This window comes from Schistocerca gregaria, chromosome 3, assembly GCF_023897955.1.
Source record: "Schistocerca gregaria isolate iqSchGreg1 chromosome 3, iqSchGreg1.2, whole genome shotgun sequence".
Lineage (NCBI taxonomy): Eukaryota > Metazoa > Arthropoda > Insecta > Orthoptera > Acrididae > Schistocerca > Schistocerca gregaria.
Genome location: NC_064922.1, coordinates 121,253,568 through 121,277,699, shown reverse-complemented (window position 1 = coordinate 121,277,699; position 24,132 = coordinate 121,253,568). Strand labels below are relative to the sequence as shown.

Sequence of the window (24,132 nt, the reverse complement as noted above, 5' to 3'; positions counted from 1 at the left end):
CTGTGTGGAAACCACTGCTTTCTAGCAACGTGGGACAACACCTGATATCGCTTTCCCAGTGAAAGATCTGATTAATACAACGTTCCACGAATTTGTTTCCTCTAGATGTTTAGCAGGCTCAAGACCTGCAAGATCATCTGATCAGAATCCATGTGACTTTTGGCCCTGGGAATATCAGAAAGAATACGCTTCCCAGGGACACGTTCAGTATCTACTTGATCTGAAGGGCAGTATATAAGAACACGCTGCTTATATTACCCTGGTAAAACTGGCAGAAACTGTTCATAACATTGTTTTACGGATGAAGCATCTCGTCGACATCTCCCGTGTTCATATTGAACAAACTGTATAAGCGGCAGTTACTAGTAAAATCACTTGTCTGATCTTTTGTGCCCACGTCCCTTTCCTAATCAATTACGCAAAGAATTATTTTTTTTGCGTGTTTCTTTCTTCCACAGCGCCAGATTTGTAGCTGTTCGCCAAAACTGGAACTATTTTTTTCCAGCATACATCGGTTCCGCATTAACACGTTAGAATATTTACCAAATTTCGTTGCCATACGATAATTACAGCCTATACTTGACCTCTGCGACTAGCTTCTCTGTAATTGTTCAAAAATAAAATGTGTGTGAGATCTTATGGGACTTAACTGCTAAGGTCATCAGTCCCAAAGCTTACACACTACTTAACCTAAAGTATCCTAAGGACAAACACACGCACCCATGCCCGAGGGAGGACTCGAACCTCCTCCGGGACCAGCCACACAGTCCATGACTGCAGCGCCTCAGACAGCTCAGCTAATCCTGCGCGGCCTCTGTAATTATAACCACCTGATCCGTTGATATAAAGCTCTCCTGCGTTATTCTAAGGGCGACGCATGTAGACACGCTATGAATGGTGGACTGCCTTGCACAGCTCTCTGGTCTGGCTGACCGCGAGATTTGTCTTGCAGAAGTCTCTTTGATTTGTGGCTGCTAATCAGACGGCTTGCGAACTTTCTTCTGAATTTGGCAGGGCGCGGTCCTGCTTGCTCGTGAGTTCTGCCCTTCTTTTGGTATCGTTTCTGATCGATCACGCACTTTAAGGTTGCTGTATCACATCTTGCTGTTGCTAATCCGTTTGCGAAATCGCTACACATTAAAATGTAGTCAGCTGTGTTCATCTCGGAAGAGCCTGGTTTTCCGACGTCATGATTACTCACAGGAAATGTCCTATTGCTTGGCATTCCGACTGAAAATGGAACATAATTCATTGTCAAAGAGTCTCAGGGACGGTTCTACGTGGACCGCAATATCCATACATGCTACTGATATCTATTATCATGTTAGATTCGAAACCATTATTCAGCAATAAATCACTTCGATTCCATGATATCACAATATCATGTTTCCTGTTCGGTGATTTGTTTCTTTTGTTCAAAATGGATCAAATGGCTCTGTGCACTATGGGACTTAACATCGGTGGTCATCAGTCCCCTAGAACTTAGAACTACTTAAACCTAACTAACCTAAGGACATCACACACATCCATGCCCGAGGCAGGATTAGAACCTGAGACCATAGCAGTCGCGCGGTTCCGTACTGAGCGCCTAGAAACGCTAGATGTTTCTTTTGTGCTCTGTTTAAATTTCGATGCTGACTGAGAAGGTTCAATGTACGTCTGCATATTCTGTAAAAAGATTGGTTTTCTAATGCAGCAAGTTATCAGTTTCGTGTACAGTTTTTTCCAAAATTCCTTGTCTTATATTCCCAACCACATTCTTGCGTAACCACACGGCGTGCAGTAACCCATAAAATGATAACATGCTCAATTTGACTGCACAGACACTTTAATTATCTTTTACATTTCAAAGTGCCCCAAGTATTCCTTGTAAATATCTTTTACATTTCAAAATGCCACTAGTTTTGTTATAAAAGTTGCTCAGACCTAAATCGTCAGATGTCAGACACTCGGATCGCTACCAAACGTTGTATGTTGCTAGAGTATCAACCAAAACTCCGATTTAGTTTGAAGTCGTGATGTTGTGCAGTACAACAAGCGTTAACTTTAATTAAAAATAACACTAGAACTACGGAGAACATCAAAAACATAACTTTAAGTACCACATGTTGTTTCCGTGGTGAAGCTGGTACAGCGTTAGATCCTCGTACTCGGGGTCTCGGGTTTCAGTCACTAATGGCGTCAAATATTTTCACTGTATTACGCCTCAATGTATTATTTGGATCAATGTTTTTATTGTATGTGGAAGAGCTGTCTTGTGTTTACAGCAGTGTTCTCTTGGCAGTCCGCTTCGTTTCTTTGAAAGTAGTAAACCTGTAGAGTACATTTGTAATTTCACAGAATATACGATCACAGCAGAAAAATAAAGGAACAACTGCAACACACGTGCGGGAGTAATAGTAATAACAATAATAATAATTAATAATAAAAAAAATATGAATAAAAAAGTACATAACGTTCAACTAGCGAAGCAAAAGCAGACTACCAAAACAACAAGGCTACAAATTCCGAAAAGTCCTTTTAGATGTCAGGATAATCATTTCCCCCAGTTTCACACGTAAACAGTTAAAAATTATCATTGGGTTTTGCAAGAGGGACCTCTGATACGACGACCGAACGCTGTACCTTCTCACCCACTCGTGATCGACAATACAGTTACTCACAAACACGCTTTTCCTGTCCTCCGTAGTTCTGGTGACACTTTTAATTACCGTTTACCCATATCCTACCGGACTACAGCACACAGCACGAACAAAATCGGCGTTTTCGTTCATACTCTACATCTGGAGGTTTGAGTGTCACAAACTGTCTGAAAAGCTTGTAAGTCTGTTGCAAGGTAGGCTGAGGTGAAAAACACTTGCTAAGAGAAAAAAAATGATACGTTCCTTTGTTTCCGAGTTAATTAGCATTGAAGTTAGCCAACCATGCCATTACCCGAGGAAATTCAAGTGGCCTACCAGATACCATTAGTATCAGCTGTTCTCATAGGGTAGAAGATAACTTACGAGACTGCTCAGCCTATGGCTCGGATTCGACCCTTATTGCCATACCATTTCCAGTTTTTGTATCGATCTATTCACGGGTTTTATGGAACCAAACAAACAACACGTTAGGCGACACCGTCTCTGGCTGGTAGCTTGAAATCCTGCATGCAACCGCCTGATTGGCTAACTTCAACACTAATTAACTCAGAAATGGCACAACTTATCGTACTCTTTCCTTAACAAATACTTCTCAGCACCTTTACAAACTTTTCAAACTGTTTCTGACCACCCGGCATATTACGTAATTTTCTATCTTTTTTTTTGTATTTTTTTTTAAATAAGAACACACACAGCAAGCTGATGTTCAGAATCGCAGCTAGCACCAAATGCTTAGAGAGAAGTTCTTTTTGGTGTTCTTAAGTCTGAGATTTGGCATTTATATAACTTTCACAGTTTTCAGATTCCCTCTCTTTCTTCTTTTAGTTTACCTTATCCCTTATCAGGATTTGGTAGATTTAGTAGTAGACGGTGGGCGGATCAGTTCCTCTCACCAGTCCTTTCTGCCCGGTACGGAATGCGTGTACCCCATACGTCTGCATCGAGTGTTATCCAAAGCATAAGTGTGAAAATGTGTTTAGAATGTTTTTGAATCGCCTAACGGAGGCGAGATGTGAGTACCAGCCCAATATTCATCAATTCGGATGTGAAAAACTGTCTATGAACCCCATCCTGGCTGCCAGAATACTGGCCTTTGTCGTTAATGCACTGGGCTGATTCGATACGGGGTCAGTACGTCTCCCCGGATCCAGTAACTGTCATAGTAATTCACACTGCTGTCAGTACAATCCATTGCGCGGGAGATAGTGTGTAAGGCGATCAGCATTAGACTAGAAGTTTCACAGTCTTCGCAGTCATTTCTTTCTCAGAGTCGTGAGCGTGTTTTCTGTTGCCCTTACGAAGGCAAACACTTGTCACCACAAAAATTGTACTCAAGTGGGTTTTCAGGAGGACACTCCGGACAAGCGACTATAATCAGAAATAATTAAAATGCCTTAGTTCGAATAAATGACAACAACAAAGACAACAGTTGCCTTCATTGAAAACATTGTGACCACCATTAACAGCGTGTCGGTCCATATTTGGAACGCAGAATAGGAGTTATCTGCGTGTCATGGATTCGACCAGGCCCTGATGTGTTTCTGGACGTATGTCGCACCACATGTCTACGCACTGGTAACACTAATCGCGTAAATTACTGGACAGTGGCTTGTGGGATTCGAGCTGCCGCCTGATGGCGACATATATACTGGTCTTCAGGATCAGATCAGTTGAACAGCGGACTTCTCAGACCAACTGTCCTTGTGAAACAGACAGTTATCCTGCTAGAAGATACCATCGCCATCGGGAAAGAGATCGAGCGTGAAGAGCGTGAGGAGAACCACGTAGTCCGAAACCTAGTCCTAGGCTGAGTGGTGCCCTCGCTTAGTACTGCAGGTCGCTTGGAACCCCTGGTAAATGTCCCCAGTAGTTAATACTGCCCTTACCACTTTGGAACCGTTCACCTAGATGATGGCGTATCCGGACCCTGCTATCCAACTGTTGGTAATAAAGTAACAGGGTTCCATTGATGCACATTACAATGACAATAATCCTTCCAGAAACCAGGAAACGCACTTTTTGTTAGTTTATATGTTGGAATGCCAAAACATGAACGTAGAGAAAATATCACAAAATAAATAAAATTTACATAAGGAAAGGACGTCAACGACACTATTAGTAGACGACTTCTGGCTCTGACAGAAAGTAAAGAATGCTTATAATAACGGATGAACGGAAAGGATCACGTATAAAGCGTAGAATATTGGTTGCAGACCAACATAGCTAAAACGGATATGATTAATTCTTTTGCCCACCGTCTTAGATACTCAGCAAGTGAGGTTAACGGAAGATATAGAGGTGTCGCAAATTAGAACTTTGTGGCAAATTTGCTTAACCGATGCGTAAGGGCCACGGAAGCGCTGGTCAAACTGCCGTAGCACACACCGAAAAAAATCACTTTGAATCGTTTAGAGTTTTATTCTCAAAGAACTGAATTCCCCGAGTTGTAGAAGAAGTGTAAAATCTACTGCTTCCTCCAACTTAAATTTCGTCTGATGTCCAGATTAGAGAAATAAGAACGCATACACAGCAGTAATGAGAATTTTTATTCTCATATTCCATCCGCGAATGGAATGCGGGAGATGTGGAAGACTTCTCCTGTTGAGGAAGCGAGATTGCATGAGGCAGCGGTAGCCAGAAAGGTGTAAATAGATGAAGAAAATCTGGTTCACAGGAACACTATGCCGTGCAATAGAAGTGTGTTAAAAGTTAAGTAGACGGATAAAATAAGAAACTAAGTGTTTATAGAAAGAAAAAACAAGCATGGAAAGAAGTCGATGCAGGAACATCGCCGTGTTAAGCGGCAAGCAGGTGAGGCGACCTCTTCCTCAAACAGGAACAGTAAACTTATTGCTGGAAGGAACAGTATCAGGGAAAACCGCCGAGGTAGACAAATTACAAGTGCAAACAGCTTGTGGAATGTACTGGATGTGTTTCGAATGTAGACATATTAATAATAGTTCGAGACGGAACCTTAAATTCTACTAATAGAAGGATGAAGACTAAAAATTTTGCGGGGTGATGAAACTACTGTAAAAGAGGGATGGGCATGGTGGAGGATGAATTTTTTTAAACTTTAAAAACGGAATAAGGTTAGATATTTATGCTCCATCGATAACTATTTAATATAAGATGGAACACTGACATTACAACGTGGGCCGTGCCCATTTAAAAGCAATCACGTCGGCATTCTCTTTAAGCCCTTTATGTCATCTTGTTATTCTTCTCCACGTTGTCGGCAATGGTAGTGGGATAAGGTGGTCGGGTGCCGTTCGTTAAATAGGGTCACAAATAACAGAATACAAATAAGTATCCACAAATACAAGCCGCAGTTAGACGGATGTTGCAAGACATATGAAGTCATGAGAATATGAGTCATATGGCTTAATATACCTTGAAAAGGAAGAAGAAGCGGACCAAACATTTCAATGGCGGACCGTAGGTCGATCTATGCAATAATCATCATCAAGAAACAAACGTAACTTATGCCGTGTGTGACTGTAGTCTCTCCTGAGTTCAGAAGTAATAACCATGTTCACAATGGGATAAACACGAGCGTTCTTTTTCAGATAAACATACGAGCAACAAATACATTCCCTAAAGCTCAGTGGAAAATAATTTCCGTTGTAACTATTTCTGGACAATAATGGCAATTGGGGATATTGTAGACAAGAAATGAGCTAACGGCAGCACTCCGGTGTCCACAAATGTTAAGTCGTGCAATTCCCAAAAGGTAGAAACGTAGTATCGTTAGACTGCAAATGGTAGCAGGTCACAACAGGAACCACTCACACGTGGATGTGTCAGTTTAGGGAGATGTCGAATCGAATGATCACTTGGGCTCATTCTCATCAGTGGGATACTGAGAAGGTGCAGTCAGTTTGAAAAGGAGAGTGCTTAAACAACACCCTGCGTCTCGTCCATCAATACCCCTCAAGTGTGAGTGACCCATACTGTATGCGGCTAATAGAGGATCCTGCAAGTATACAACGAAGGTCAAAGGCTTCTTTGACTTACGGGAGAGCTTGACTGAAACAATGAAAAACGTGAAATTAAAGGCGCATCAAGATAGATGCAAACTATTTCGAGAAAGCCCACTTACTAAGTTTCAGGAACTATCAATAAACGAGAAGTCTTGGAATATTCTACAGTTCCCTCAAGAAGACAATTTAGATAACAGCGAGCGCCGTAGGGTGATGCAGGAGTCCCTAATATGAAGTACCCTCTTGCGGAAGATACACACAGTCTTCTACACAAGTGAACGAATCTCATGTGTGTGAACCGCAAAGTCTGTCTCTTCGGCTATGTTGAAATGATGTCTGTAGTACTCCTAACTGCCTCACATAATCCGGACATTTCCTCGTTTTCTGTAGTTAAGAGAATCGTTACCTCTAACTACAGTAATTTCCAAAAATAATCAACCACAACTCTGTGAGACAGTGTTGACTTAATTATGATGTGTGTCGTAACGACAATAGCGCTTCCAAAACAAGAGAGAGAACATTAAATATTTCGAAATCGCGTTTTCAAGATGGTAAAAATGGAATGTAGTAGAACTGTTCAATGGATATGAATTACAGACTGCGAGTTTCCTGCAGAATCGGCCACTACGCGCTCCAATATGCCTACTATCTCTGATTTAACTGACGCGCAGGGTTTACTGCACAGCGAACAATCATAGCTATCTAGAGAAAGAGAGAAGCTAGTAAGTTATCTTTTCGTGAAGCGCATGTTCTGACGGATATCGGGATCTTTAAATAATTGAATAGGCGTAATTCAGAATACAATACACTTCTCTGGTTATTTAATGCCGCAAATAAAACGGTTTTGCTCTGTTTGCATTTGACCTAGCTATTGTAAGTTGTCAGATGTTACAAAGCTATGTATCACACATGTTTTAAGCCAAGTATGGGGAACGAAATCGCCACGGAAAACGTGCTGTAAAAAATATGTGAATAAAAAACAGTCAAAACCTCACAGCTGAAGCTTGCGTTAAAAGAAGTTGGAGAGTTATTCACATTTATGGACAATGTTGTCGACTGTAGTAAACATTTTATGCACGTCTGTCGTGAACAGAATGATATTTCCTAACTATGAACTGTGTTGGGTGTACTAGATGGCTTAATGTTTTCCTAGTACTAGAGTCCATCAGTTACTTACTCATTTTTATAGATTATTTGGGCTGCTTTGAGCGTTTATTGCTACAGTTTATGACTTGTCAGTCATTACTGTTTCTCATTTCAGCTGGAAGTCTACTTAACTGCCAATTGCAGGAAGGCACACATTTCTCTGTTCATCGTTGAAGAAATGTCCGAAAGAACACACACCAAGCATTCGTATAATATGAACGTAATATCGTTTCTCTCTGCTGTGCGCAACAGAAAAACGCAGTTGTTTCTGAATCAGACCATGTTATAAACCACAGAATTTGTATATTTTCACAATACCGTTTTGAAACATCCCGTGTGAGTGCAGAACATACGACATTACAGGATACGACGATATGGAAGCAAGCAGAATAAAGACGGTATCAGACTTAATTGACTATGGCAGCGGAGATTATAGTTTTGACACAGAGAGCAGTACTAAGTTCACGATCAACGTCCTGAATGCGATACGTCAAGAGGGATGTACATGTACATACAATTTTTCATTGTGTAACTTCACATATTATTTGATACAGTGTGGTGGACGACTGTGAAATTGCAAGGGTTACGTTACACGCTATTTATTACTTACTTTTGTTGCATTTAAGCAAGAATTTTTATCTCGTTGGCCTCATGCTGGTATTATATACTGCGCTACTTTTTAAACCACTTGCGTTATATTCCACCATTTGTGCAAGTTCATTTGTAACATCTCCTAATAGAAAAAATTGCAAATTTGTTTTTGATGTTGCTGAGCAAAAGTTGTAAATAATTTTTAAATGAACATACTGCTATTTCACTGTATTATTGTTTATTTAATTACGATCTACGTTTCGGCCTTTTATGCTATTTATATCATTAACATGTATGTCCTGCAATATGTGTTAATGACATAAACTCAACCTCTTGAAATTGTCACAGAAGGTCGAAACTTTGGTCGTAATAAAATAACAATACAGTCAAGTGGTGGTGTGTTCATTTAAAAGAAAAATAATAATATTGTGCGGTAGGTCGTTAATATGCAGCAGGAGACTCAACTGAGGAGGAAAACAAATCCTCAGCATCACCTTACAGGCGAAGAGGCGCATTCAGAACAGTTTATTGTTTGCTGGCTTCAGCAAAAGACTTGCTGTTTCCTGTTTACAAGATACGAAACGCACAGTAGACTTCTTTTCCTCCTATAATCTACAGAATTGTAAGTTTAACAATAATGATACTTAGACACTGACAAAGTTTAGCGCGAAAGTGGGTGCAAGGGACACCACGGAAATGTCTAGAATTCTCGTAAGCATTCAGAGGTACCTAAACTCGAAAAATTGATGAATTACGCTACATAAATCAGTTTATTTAAAAACTGTAAGTCTATAATAATTTTAAATGAATTAACACAGAAGTCAGGTTACGTGCGAGGTAGTTTCTAACGTACAGATGTGCCAGTTGCTACCATCGTTAAATACTAGTATGAGTGAATGCAGCTGACTCCATGTAAACGTCAGATAATCTAATTTAGTAACGTATGCCTAAAGGAACGGTAAATAATGCAGTGGCTTTGCGATAGTTGCGAACGGTAATTTCGTATAGCTAATTATATAAGGAAAAATAAAAACTGGAATACTTCAGGGGTAAACACAACCTTTTAAAGATATATCAGAAAACATTCATGCAGTAAGAACATCAGCGAAGTCTGTAGAATGACTACATTTGACACATTGTAATCTAAGTACGAGTTTTTTCCGATGCTCTGCGCCCTAATTACGGACAATTTCTGTTTATATCCTTTATTAATGTTTCATGCCATTGCGGTGTGATCTTTGCACATACCACCTCAAAGTGACATATTAGCCGAAAATGACACCCTGCGGAAAATAAATAATAATGCAGAAAATTTTATACCATTGCAATAATTTTTACGTCTTTGATATCAGCCTGAAGAGAAGGGATCACCAGCGAAGTACTCTGTTTCCCACGTCACAAATCACTGTTGATACTGGCGTATGATTCACCTGGTGAGCCCGAAATGAAAGGTTTGTTACCGGCCGGTCAATGACGATTCAGTTGAATACAACAGGTTCTCTCCATGTGTCTATCTGTAGCTACAGTTATTAGGATATGACAGTTGCAGTCTAAGGAAAGAAAGCGAAATGTTCAGCAAAAAAGTTGCTATGAAAAGAACAATGGTATGTGGAAAGTCTGAAAGACACACTTCTCCATTCACTTTTTTGTAACATGACATCTCCAACTGACTTTTGCAACCTACCGTTAGTAATTTATTGTTATCGTGCGAGATCTGGACCTGAAGAAACGTACGTGACTGAAACAATTAGTGTAGAATTAGTTATCCCATTCCAGCACTAGGAGACTAGTACCATGTCATTTGTTACGCTTGAACAGTTCGGTAACATTCTGAATAAACAGCAATATGAAACTCAATTTGTTTCTCAAACCACAACTGGATAGCATTTTAAAGCGGAAATAAGTGGTCTGCAGTGCCAGTCCTAACTCTACTGCGTTGTAAACTTGTCTATGGACTTTTCGTAGCACCAGAATCCCTCCAGAGTGTCTCTATGGAGCACTCATTCGTTCAGTTACCTTAATTTCCTTCGTTACTCAATTGTATTGATAATACCAGCACTTTGGCTAAACTGCGTGCAATCCGGGGCGTATATCGTGGTGGTAGAGAAACTGTTTGCACTGACTGATGGTAAACGCTCTTGTACCCGGTTCAGTTTTCCCTTCAACACCACGTTTCGTGTATGAGAGGTAGGGAAGTGTGATTCATACGAGAATGACAACGAGTACCGTAAGACACGTAGGAATAAGTACAGAACCGTTGTTTAAAATGAGTACAGTCATTGCCAAGTTGCATTCTGAAGCGGTGCAGGGTGCTGTGTCTCAGACATTCAGGATAACCAGGAGACTTTGTATACATAAACCTATGCACGACGTATTCCTCCTTATGTAAGCCTGAGAATTAGGGAAACAAAATTAGAGAGAAAAAACTGCAGAGGATATGGACAAAGTGCTCGTTGCCAGCATTACGTAAAGTGAGTCAATGGATAGGTTCCTTTATAAACACAATACAAATTACGTTCACACGTTATAAACTTTGTTTTTGGAATGTCTGCAATTTAGTTATTAACTATTTAAGTAATAAAGTTACAGCCCGTGTTACGCCGGTTTCCATTTTGTAGAGTTTTCAGAGTTTACATAGGTATTTCGTATAAGTTTAGGCGTGTGTCGTTCTGCCTCTCTTTTCCTAGCGTCATATAACGTTATAATTGAACGTAAACAAACACTGTGAATGAGCCGATTCACGTGTGTATGAATTTCTGCATGATAGAGGAGGCACATTTCCTTGAGATGATGTTAATCCAACTACAGGGAAGTATAGGCTAAATGACCGACATGCTGCCATGGAATCAAAAATTTGTGAAAACTTACAGCAGTCGGAAATGGGAATACAATGACGAAACACATATTTGATACTGCACTTATTTTCTGAGCTCCAATTGTTCCAAATGCAGTACAACCAAAACGAAAACCGAACGAATTACTTTGTAACTAGCCACCGTAGAACAAGGTTTATTGAAATAGCAACAGTCGACAAACAACATTTATAAAGATGGGAAAGTGTGTCTGAAGAGTTCAGTTTCTCCATAGGCATACAGATTCCTTGCTAGGCTTCGGACAACGCTATAATTAGTTTCGTTAGTACTTTACCAATTACAGTCAGTTTCTGTGCAAGACAACTACGAATGTGCGATACCGTCATAGAAGTATTTTTGTAATGTTAAGGTCTATAGCTGCAATATCTTACACAAAAGCTACTGTCAAAAAATTTATTGAGTTGCTAGTGGTTTCCGTCTATAGATGCTGCATCATTTAATAGTGATCCGATACAGCATTTTGCTTCCTTTAGCGTTTCACATGCTTCTTTTAATACTGCGGGAAATAGGCAAGCATCATAGTTACAGGTGCATGCCAGTAATACAATTTTGACATCTGGACACAATGTAGTTTCCTTGCAAAAAATGATAAATACCCTCCTTATCGTTAAGAATATGTTAGGTAAGTCTTACAACAAGCGTACTTGCCATCTTTTGCTACGAAACTACAGGTGTGTCAGGATATCAAGAGTGAATTAGTGGCATGTAATTATAACACTGATGGTTGCCTATTTAATTTAATATAACGCCAACTATGTATAATGCATCAGTATGCGAAATGTAATGACAATTTTCTCTATCAGTGGCAGAAGAAGGCCCATTGATAGGCGGAAATTAGTGAAACTTATTAAAGCCTTTCACAGTAGCTGCAGGTGTAGCTATGCGCATATATCTTTTACGAAACAAAAGTGTTTAATGTGAGAATCTGAACACACTACTCTGTAAGTTTCCACTTGACAGCAAGACTTCTGACATTAAAACTCTCCACCAATAACGCTTATGGGTACGCGAGAGTACACTGGAAGAGATCATATACATTCCGCACATAGAGATTCAGATATATGCATATCATTCGTCGTACGAATTAACGCTTCGTACAGTTCAGCGGCTGTTGTGCGGAACAGGTGTGGCGACATATAACGCGTAGTACATGTTATCTATTTTCATGTGTGTGCACTTATTCCTAGTACTGTACTGTTACGAAGACAATTTAGGTAACAAACCTAACTAAAGCTTTAGTAACTAGCTGCTAATGACGAAGATTCTTCACTTTAAAACACTTTGCAAACAGTAAAAGACAACGTGTGATAGCACATCAGAAAATTTCAGATACTCGCTGTAAATGCACACTCAGTGTCAGGTCCGTATGACGCGGTAATTGGTACGACCGACCAGCTGAGGTGCGGCAGACGCCGGAGTGGGGTGCGTGCTGGGGGCGAACGGCGCGGCACGAGGTGACAACAGCCAGCCAGCCAGCCAGCAGCCAGCAGCGCTAGGCCCGGCGCGGCGGCTCGCCCGAGCCGGCAGGCAGCTGCGGTATTTACGTGAGAGAGCGGCGTCGGTGGCGTCGGCGTCGGTGGAGGCGCGGGCCATGCGACGGCGCGCTGTCACGTGGCGTGGGCAGGCTGGGCGCGCGCAGGCCGCACTGCCGGCCGCCGCCGCCGCCGCCCCCGCCGCCCCCACCGCCCCCGCTGCCGCCCCCCACGGCGCACGCGCGCCCAGGCGCCGCCCGCCGCCACCGCCGCCGCCGCCTCCGTCGATAGACGCGGCCAGGAATCGGAACGAGGCCGCAAACGGCGCCGCACGCCACGTGGGCAGCACGCGTGCACGTGCTCCCGCGGACGGCGGGCGGTCACTTGCTGTGGTTGGGTCGCCGCTGATGCAGCCAGCCGCCAGCGAGCTGTTGTCAGCTGGGGAGCGACACCTACCGAGGTCCGTACGCTCAAGAGTCGAGGCGTACCAGTATACAGGGTGAAAAATATTTAAATCGACAAACTCTGACAGGTTGTAGGAGACACCAAAACAAATATTTTTCCCTAATGTCATTTTTCCTATGAGGATTATTTAAACCGGTGAAGGCCGTATTACACTCATCAGTTGTTAGAGGCCGTATTACGGTCTTCAGTTGTTAGAGGCGCATTACGCTCCTCAGTTGTAGGCAACTGCTGTCCACCAGTGTAATAGTGCATTGTCTCTGTTTACTAATGGAGCGATACACCTGGAGTGAGTACACTGATATGGTTGGTGCATAATACGTAAAGCACCACAACTGACGAGCTGCACAGCGGGTTTATCAACAAGAATGTTCTAAACGCCATATCCCGTATCATACGACCTTCGCTGCTGTGTACCAATGTCTGCGTGAGACCGGGTCATTTAGCAGATTACCTGGAAAGGGACGTCTTAACACGGTAAGAACGCTGCAATTTGATGAAGCTGTCTTGCAGATTGTGGAGCGGGATCCTTAAATCAGCACTGGTGCAATTGCACGTAACATGGGGACGAATCAGACGAATGTAAGAACAGTCCTTCGAGAGCAATTGTTACGTCCATTTCATTTACAGCGTGTCCAAAACCTGGAACCAGTTGATTATCCACCCACAGCACAGTTTTCTAAGTGGTACCTGAGGCAGTGTGAAATGCATCCTACATTCCCATCCTCTGTGTTGTTTGCCGATGAAGCAACTTTCGGGCGTGATGGAGTCTTCGACAGGCACAGTTCACATTTGGGAGTGAGGATAACCCACATGCCACAGTTACTAGCGCGCATCAAGTGCGGTTCTTCATTAATGTGTGCGTCGGTATTGATGGGGACTGTTTAATTGGGCCGTATCTGCTACCTGGGCCATTAAATGGCAGGCACTATTACAATTGTCTCGCCAGAGCATTGCCAGAATTTCCGGAAGACGTCCCGGTCCCTACAAGACAACCCATGTGGTTCCAAAATGACGGGGCGCCGGCACATTTCAGTCGTCGTTTGCTTCGATTCCTGGACCGACGGTTCCCAGAAATGTGAACTGGCAGAGGTGGCCTGCTCGATCCCCAGATATATCCCCTCTGTACTTTTTGTAGGGGGACGAGATGCGCAACCTTGTTCACGCAACTCCTGTTGCATCAGAAGTGAATCTGGTTGCCCGGATAGTAGCAGCAGCAGGAACAATTCAGGATACTCCTGGGGTTTTGCCCGTGTCAGACAGAACATGATCCGACGGTGTAACCTTTGTTTACATGTCATGGAGGCTTTTTTGAAAAGCTATTGTAATTGAAATTGGGTTGTGTTAATGTGTTGTCTCTTGGTCATAAAAAATGAAAAAGTGTTTGTTGGTTTAATTAATTTGCCGGGAAAAATATCTGTTTTTATGTCCCCTACAACATCCCAGAGTTTGTTGGTTTAAATACTTTTCACTCCGTATATCGCTGATACAGGAGCTCTCTTGCGACACGTGCAGGGTAGTATAGGAACGTAAGTCCCTTCCTAATGTAATCAGTACGGAGGCAATAGTGTTCGCTACCTCATACAGTGACACATAAAAATTGCTACATCAAACGATTATTAACATGGAATAATAAAATTTCAGCACTAACTTGCTCTAGGTAATCTATTTAACACTACAAGATCGCAGGTTAAAGTACGCGGAGGAAGGCTATTGCAAACGTGAAATGGTAGTAAGTTAATAACCAGGTTAGCCGCCAAATGTTGAATGGAAGTAAGTTAAGGTGAGTGCATTGTGTTGTACAACTGCCGACTGTCGGCTTGTGGGATGGAGTTCCATGCCTGTTACACTTGTTCGGCCAATACAGGCACGGTTAATGGTGTCTGTGGTTGACGCTGGAGTTGTCAGATTATGTCTCATATATGCTCGATTTGAGTCAGACCTGGTGACCTAGTACGCCAAGGCAACACTGTAGAGCATGTCGGGTTACAACAGCAATATGTGAGATAGCGTTACTGGAAAAAGAACTGGTGGATTCATCAGATTGACGTACACATTTGTGGTCAGGGTGCGTGGGACAACCACGACAGTGCTCCTGATGTCATACGAAATCGCACCCCAGACCATAACTCCAGGTGTAGGTCCAGTGTACAGACAGGTACACTGCAGGCCCTCAAGCAGGTACAGCCGACCACGGTGGCCAAGCTGTGTCAGCGGTCTTCAGTCTGGAACCGCGCGACCGCTACGGTCGGAGTCTCGAATCCTGTCCCGAGCATGGATGTGTGTGATGTGCTTAGGTTAGTTAGGTTTAAGTAGTTTTAACTTGTAGGGGACTGATGACCTCAGATATAAGTCCCATAGTGCTCAGAGCCATTTGAACCATTTGCCAACCAGGCACATTCTACGGAACACACCGCTATCACTGTCAGTGGCGCAGATGCAACACTCATTTGAAACGCAACAGACCTGCACCATATCAGCAATGCGCTCTCACTTGACACCACTGAAGTCGCAATTGACGGTGGCTTGAGGTCAGTGGAATGCATGTTACAGGGCGTCTGCCTTGGAGCTATGCTCGAAACAGTTTGTAAGAGTTCGACCTCCCACTGTGGTGCCAACTGCAGTTCAAATTGCTGTTGCAGATGCAGTACGACGGTTCGAAACCATACGCCCAACATGATCTTCCCCCTTCGTAGCCCACGTGGCCGTCTAGAGAGGCTGGTCTTCTTGGGACCGTACATTCCCGTCAATTCCGCTGCCAGAAATTAGGAACGGTGGCTACATTCCTGCCAAGTGTTTCTGTAATATTGTTCACCAACATCAACACACTTTTCCCACTCTGAAAGGGAACTAAAGTTCACGACCGCTGCAGGGTGTGTTTAAATCAAACCTGATTTACATCCTCATAGTGAGGCTACTACCACCTCTTTTCTGCGACTGCCCTGAAATATGAATAGTCATCATCTTTCAGATGTAGAAACACGCCTACCAAATTTCGTTTATTCCCTCTTGATGTTGATATTTTTTCTGTCTGTGTATAATCCGAAACGTCAGGAATGAAAACGGTGTCTTTCCTGGACTCCTACCTCGTGTTATATTGTTAATACGAAGGTAGCGTCAGGTCTTTCGAATAGCCCTTGGGCTTTGGACCACTTTTATAGTTAATAGAAGGATCATCTTACTGTAACTATCCTAAACTGCAGAGTCAAAGTTTGAATATTACACATTACTTCCATCTTATGCAAATGGTTTTGATCCTTCTGCATTAGACGTGGTGTACGGTGCACCGCTTACAGTAGTTCATTGATAGTTCCCTGAGAATACCCTAAAAAATCGTTTATGGGTACGAAAACCAAGCCGCGGATTCCAAAACGGTTATGCGCAGTATATTTACGGTATATCCTATTATTCGCATCTCTAACAGCCTTCAAAATTTTTTGATATCTTTATCCGTTTCCGAGGTATCAAGGTTAGAAGTTATCCTACTTGTAGACGTAAAATACGCGTATAAGATCCAGTGTGAAGAGAAAACATAGTTTATTACGTGACGTAGCAGCGATAAATATGCTGTAAAGTCTCTCCATTTGTAAGTAGGCTGTTTAGGTTTTGTTATTGGTAACACCACCTCTGTATGAAAATCACTGGCTGTGCTGTGTGCAGTCTGTGGGTAGTTTGCATTGTTGTCTGCCATTGTAGTGTTGGGCAGCTCGATGTTAACAGCGCGTAGCGTTGCGCAGTTGGAGGTGAGCCGCCAGCAGTGGTGGATGTGGGGAGAGAAATGGCGGAGTTTTGAAATTTGTAAGACTGGATATCATGAACTGCTATATATATTATCACTTTTGAACACTATTGATGTAAATACATTGTTTGTTCTCTATCAAATTCTTTCATTTGGTAACTATGCCTATCAGTAGTTAGTGCCTTCAGTAGTTTGAATCTTTTATTTAGCTGGCAGTAGTGGCGCTCGCTGTATTGCAGTAGTTCGAGTAACGAAGATTTTTATGAGGTAAGTGATTTGTGAAACGTATAGGTTAATTTAGTCGGGGCCATTATCTTGTAGGGATTACTGAAAATCAGTGTGTGTCAGTTTAAGCACAGTCTTGTATAAATTCTTGAAAGGGGACGTTTCACATTATCATAAGACGTGTCCTCGGGACCCCATGTCGCTGCAATACTAAAGCACATGCAAAATGTTTGTGCACATAAAATATTTTCTGAGATTTAAAAAATCAGTTCTGCGTTATTTCAGTTTCACATACGTAAACTATCAAAATTTTACTGCCGCATTAATTGCTATTTGTATGAATGATATGTCACGGTGTAGCAGGGAAAAGAAGGCAACCAGCTGAAAACTTTTCCTAGCGGAGCACAAAAAATGCGAATACGTTCCTCTACAAAAGATTGTCTGAAAAGTGGTGTACCAGCTGACTCATTCTACCTTCCTCGCTTCTGTGGACAAGTTCCAAAATTGTTATCTCACACGAACGTATTCGCGTTTTTTTATGCTGAGAGAGAAACGTACCATGTCAATTGAAAAGAGACGGAAAAGTTATAAACACCAAAAGACAATAGGCAGCACCTACATTATAGAAAGAGCGCAGGAGACAAAGTATGAGAGAAAGAGAGGGACAGAGTGACAATGTAACATAGCTGGCAGTGACAGAACATTGTTCGGAAAAGAATGAAGAAAACAGTGCTAGTGAGAGAGAAATAAATAGAAGGAGAAGTACAAGTGGGTCACAGCTGCGGATGATGAGAGACAGAGTGTATGACAATAACAACGAGGAAGATAGAGGCAGCGACAGTGAGAAGAGACTGCAGCAGTGGGAAAGAATGAACGGGAAAGTAGCAGTAAGAGAGGGCAAGGAGGAGACAGTGACAGTATGAGGACACAATAATAGTAGGACAGAACGAAGGAGACTGTTGCTGTGAGACAGGGGACAGTGAGATTTAGAGAGACAAACGGTTCAAATGGCTCTGAGCACTATGGGAGTTAACATCTGAGGTCATCAGCCCCTAGGACTTAGAACTACTTAAACCCAACTAACCTAAGGACATGAGACACATCAATGCCCGAGGCAGGATTCGAAACTGTGACAGTATCGGTCGCACTGTTCCAGACTGAAGTGCCTACAACCGCTCGGCCACTCCGGCCGGCTTAGAGAGACAAAGGGGTGGGGCGGCCGGAGTGGCCATGCGGTTCTAGGCGCTACAGTCTGGAACCGAGCGACCGCTGCGGTCGCAGGTTCGAATCCCGCCTCGGGCATGGATGTGTGTGATGTCCTTAGGTTAGTTAGGTTTAATTAGTTCTAAGTTCTAGGTGACTGATGGCCTCAGAACTTAAGTCGCATAGAGCTCAGAGCCATTTTTTGAACAAAGAGGTGGAATGAGTAAGTGAGAGAGTGGGGAAATGTGAGTGGATGGGTATGAGCTACATAACGGTGGTTGACTAGTGTGCCTGAGCGCGTTACATTTACGAGAGCTTGTGGGAGTGAAATGTGAGTTGGATGTTAAAAAGAGCGCTGATATCTTCGCAGGCCAAAATTTTTGGGCAAATTTTTGAAGGTGCTGAGGAGAGTAGAATAAGGTACCTCGCTTTTCAGTCAGAGTCTTTTAATGAACAGGAGCACATTCACCTGTTTAGTGCTCCGACAGAAGCTTTTTTCCGCTGGTTCAATAATCGAGATAAAATTTCTCACGAGAGCTTGAAATATAGACACTGCAAGGAGGTGGCATTTATGCATAGTAACTAGTCGGTGTGATGGCAGTCCTTGTGTGTCTAAATGCAGCCTTGGAAAAGTAATAAGTCGATCAGCACTAATGCAAATTTGTCATCACGAAGCACGGAACTACAAATGTGTCTTGTCGGGAAATGGCAATGGCTCGATTCAATAGAACAATACACAGCCTTCGTGCGAGCTAACCGTGATGGGAGGGGGCTCGAATCTCGGCTGCAGTCCATGTGTGCTTGGTGTGAGGACACTGTTTTTGGAGCGATGCACTGCTTCACGTACCGTGCTTCGTTGCAGGTACGGAGTAGGAGCGGCGCGTGTGAGTTTGAAGACCTCCGCAACAACTATCTAACAGACCTGTCGGAGGAACATTCTCAACTGAGCTTTATAGAAGTGATTGAGAATACCGCTTCAGTTGTAAAGTTTCTGTTATTTAAAACACGAACGGCCTCGGCCTCATGTACACTTCATCTGATGTCTCAGATTTTCGCTGCGACCCCGACAGCCAAAGAGGTGGATTGCTCTGCGCCTGCTGCTGATACACCGCGTCCTGTACTCGTCTACCGCGGCGATAGAGGTCACAGTGGAGCTCCGCAACACCGCCTTGTGATGACCTACGTGCCATGGGACTAACTGCACTCGTGTCGATAGATGCTCCAAAGACTTTGCGCAAGCGTTTGAGAATATTTCACACAGTTTCTTTCTCTGCAGTGAGAAATTCATTCACGACACGTTGCTTGTCGCGCGAGATTAGCCGAGCGGTCTGAGGCGCTGCACTCATGGACTCTGAAGCTGGTCCCGGCGGAGATTAGAGTCCTCCCTCGGGCATGGGTGTGTGTGTTTGTCCTTAGGTTAAGTATTGTGTAAGCTTATCGACTAATAACCTTAATAGTTAAGTCCCATAAGATTTCACACACATTTGAACATTCTTGAACGTTGCTTGTAACGTACGTCACCTGAAGACGCCATTTTGAAACTGTTCTGCAGCTACGCTATCTATCGGAAGTGACGGGAACTTGGCGCTCACTCTCAGAAGGCGCCGGCCGCTGTGGTCGAGCAGTTCTAGGTGCTTCAGTCCGGAAGCGCGCGGCTGCTACGGCAGCAGGTTCGAATCCTGCTTCGGGCATGGATGTGTGTGATGTCCTTAGCTTAGTTAGGTTAAGTAGTTCTACGTTTTAGGGGACTGATGACCTTACGTGTTAAGTCCCATAGTGCTTACAGCCATTTGAACAACCTCTCAGGATGCTTCTGATAGTACATCCGTAGTGTTTCGCGTTTGTAGCATAGTTTTAGGCTGAGAAAAAAAATGCGGTGCATTACTTTCTGGGCAACCTTCGTATTTCGCACTTGACTCGATAAGAGCTCGTGGTCAATTTTTGTGGTGAGAGCCCACGTGGTGCGGAGCTTTAGAAATTTTCGTTAAGACTGAATGTGTAGTATCGTAGTTTATCAATATTACAGGAGGCGGTGCCTCGAAGATACCTGCGGGTGCCGAGGGCGGCTCTTTGAACATCTCCACTAACGAAGAACCGCCAGTTACAGCCTCGCCTAATAACAGAAGAAACGTGTTTTTTAAGGAAAATTTTATTACTTGATATAAGTTTGTAATCGATCTTGGACGAAGTCTACGAAAATTTGTTGTATAAGTACCAGTATCTTCTTTTGCTTGGATCAAATATAGTCTCACTAGTTATAAACAGAAATATATTATAATATGCAGGGTGTTACAAAAAGGTACGGCCAAACTTCCAGTAAACATTCCTCACACACATGTGTCCGAAAACTCTTAATTTCCATGTTAGAGCTCATTTTAGTTTCGTCAGTATGTACTGTACTTCCCCGATTCACCGCCAGTTGGCCCAATTGAAGGAAGGTAATGTTGACTTCGGTGCTTGTGTTGACATGCGACTCATTGCTCTACAGTACTAGCATCAAGCACATCAGTACCTAGCATCAACAGGTTAGTGTTTATCACGAACGTGGTTTTGCTGTCAGTGCAATGTTTACAAATGCGGAGTTGGTAGATGCCCATTTGATGTATGGATTAGCACGGGACAATAGCTGTGGCTCGGTACGTTTGTATCGAGACAGATTTTCAGAACTAAGGCGTCCCGGTAGGATGACGTTCGAAGCAATTGATCGGCGTCTTAGGGAACACGGAACATTCGAGCGGGTGACTCTCGAATGGGGAATAACTAGAACGACGAGGACACCTGCAATGGACGTGGCAATTCTTCGTGCAGTTGACGATAACCCTAATGTGAGCGTCAGAGAAGTTGCTTCTGTACAAGGTAACGTTGACCACGTCACTGTATGGAGAGTGATACGGGAGAACCAGTTGTTTCCGTACCATGTACAGCGTGTGCAGGCACTATCAGCAGCTGATTGGCCTCCACGGGTACACTTCTGCGAATGGTTCATCCAACAATGTGTCAATCCTCATTTCAGTACAAATGTTCTCATTACGGAGAGGCTTCATTCCAAAGTGATGAAATTGTAAATTTTCACAATCAACATGTGTGGGCTGACGAGAATCCGCACGCAATTGTGCAATCACTTCTTCAACACAGATTTTCTGTGAATGTTTGGGCAGGCATTGTTGGTGATGTCTTGATTGGGCCCCATGTTCTTCCACCTACGCTCAATGGAGCATGTTATCATGATTTCATACGTGATACTCTACCTGTGCTGCTAGAACATGTGCCTTTACAAGTACGACACAACATGTGGTTCGTGCACGATGGAGCTCCTGCACGTTTCAGTCGAAGTGTTCGTACGCTTCTCAACAACAGATTCGGTGACCGATGGATTGGTAGAGGCGGACCAATTCCATGGCCTTACGCTCACCTAACCTCAACCCTCATGACTTTCATCTATGGGGGCATTTGAAAGCTCTTGTCTTCGCAACCGCGGCACCAAATGTAGAGACTGTTCGTGCTCGTACTGTGGACGGCTGTGATACAATACGCCATTCTCCAAGACTGTATCAGCGCATCAGGAATTCGATGCGACGGAAGGTGGATGCATGTATCCTCGCTAACGAAGGACATTTTGAACATTTCCTGTAACAAAGTGTTTGAAGTCACGCTGGTACGTTCTGTTGCTGTGTGTTTCCATTCCATGATTAATGTGATTTGAAAAGGAGTAATAAAATGAGCTCTAACTTGGAAAGTAAGCGTTTCCGGACAAATGTCCACATAACATATTTTCTTTCTTTGTGTGTGAGGAATATTTCCTGAAAGTTTAGCCGTGCCTTTTTGTAACACCCTGTATAATCCCAAGTATCATTTAGAGAAATTAGGAATATCTATTCCAAATAACACGTCTATGCTGTAATTGATACCACGAAATAATGAAAAATGGAATGGTTTAGTCCTCGGTTTGCTGCAACAATAGCAAGTATTCCCGTCTAAGTCCCTTCAAATATATTGCCCCCTCCACTCCGCACTTCAGAGAAATCTCCGATACGTTGCACTGGCATCGTTATGAGACATATTCAAAGAATGGTTCGTCCAAAAGACGGAAAAATTATTGACGGTGGTAACAAAGTAACAAGTAGTCTGCTTTCTTTGACAAAGTCGAAGGTTGACTTTTGTCCTCAAGATAGTTGTAATGTTTGTATGAAATTTGTAGATTTAGAGCAATCCGTTGGGAATGTTAAATTGAATGCACTCCCTGCAATTATAAATATAGCAAAGAGAAAATACAGTGAACGAAAGATGTTAATTTCAAAGAATGATTGCCTATCGAAGTCGCTTGGTCCAAACGATAAATATCGAACGTACTACCATAAATGGATCATGTGACTGTTTTCCGTCGTTCCTTTAGTTGCTCTAAATTACTTACCTCTGCGAATTATTTGTGAGTTGCTAGGGGATCCCAGACGATTTATGTCCTTAGTGAGTGGGATGTCTGGTGTTCATGACGTTTCTTCGGCGGATTCAAAAAAAAAAAAAATGGTTTAAATGGCTCTGAGCACTATGGGACTTAACTTCTGAGGACATCAGTTCCCCAGAAATTAGAACTACTTAAATCTAACTAACCTAAGGACATCACACACATCCATACCTGAGGCAGGATTCGAACCTGCGACAGTAGCAGTCGCGTGGTTCCAGACCGTAGCGCCTAGAACCACAAGGCCACCACGGCCGGTTTCGGCGCATTCTCTCACATGGGAAAACCTAATTCCATGTTTATCCAGCGCAGAAAATTGTTCGACTTTTTGTCGCAAATATGGAGTACCACCGGATAAGGAAAGGAACTATGTACACTGCGGTGGGGCGAAGTGTGTAAAACTTCTTAAGAACAGTTTCGATGCTGAAATACCGTTTACAATATCATTGCGGACAGCGCGGAAAACGAACGAGTATCAGGAAGAACACATGGTTCGAATCTTCCAAATTATCCAGCCACACCACTACAACGGACATTTATTCACATGATGACAACATCGACGACGAGTAAGGTAAGTCGTCTCCTTTACAATTACAAGTGTTTTTGTAATGCTCTTCTTTCGTCGTTGCAGTAGCGACCACCGTAAAAGTACTCATAACGCCTGCCACAGAGTCGTATGATCCGTTTACGATTGCACGTTCGATACGTATCGTCTGGACCCCGCGATTTCGATATGTAATCATTCTTGGAAATCTACAACTTGGCTTGACTCTGGACTCTAGTAATGAATGCTGAAGGACAAAAAGGGAAGCAGTAACTAAAAGGAAAATTAGGGAGGGGAAGTAAATTCAACGAAAAGAAATACTGTCACATATTGCAAAGGACCTGAAAGAGCATTTGAACGGAATGATTAGTGTCGCGAAAAAAGTATATAAGGTGAACATTAACGAAACTAGAACAAGAACAAAGCAAAATAGTTGATGTAAATCAGGTGAAGATGAGGAAATTAGATTAGGAAATGATACATAAATTAGTAGATGATTTTAACTGTTTGACCTGCAAAATAAAGACGATGGCCGGAGTAAAGAGACTATAAAATGCAGGCTAACAATAGTTAGAAAAGCCTTCCTGAAAAAGGCCAATGTTCTACCGTTAAGTATAAATTTATACTACTACTTGACTAAAAGAAAGAATTTGGTAATAGGACATTCTAGGAATAATCAGTTTCGTTATGAATGGAACCTGTGGGTTGGGTGTATAACATTTATAGATGGTGACCAAAGTTGACTATGGTTAACTGGTTCAAGACCATGCAGGTTGCCTGAAGATATGTAGAG

At 42.8% G+C, this 24,132-nt stretch overlaps 1 protein-coding gene across 2 annotated transcripts in view; it reads right to left on the bottom strand.

Annotated features, from left to right (window-relative positions):
• The window catches only part of LOC126353858 (calmodulin-like), a 732,664-nt gene extending 719,799 nt beyond the window's left edge, over positions 1 to 12,865 (bottom strand). For both annotated transcript variants that reach the window (XM_050003024.1, XM_050003025.1), the window contains exon 1: positions 12,780 to 12,865. The gene's annotated coding sequence lies outside the window, so the exon portion shown is untranslated. The remainder of the gene's footprint in view (positions 1 to 12,779) is intronic.
• Positions 12,866 to 24,132: the final 11,267 nt, after the last annotated feature.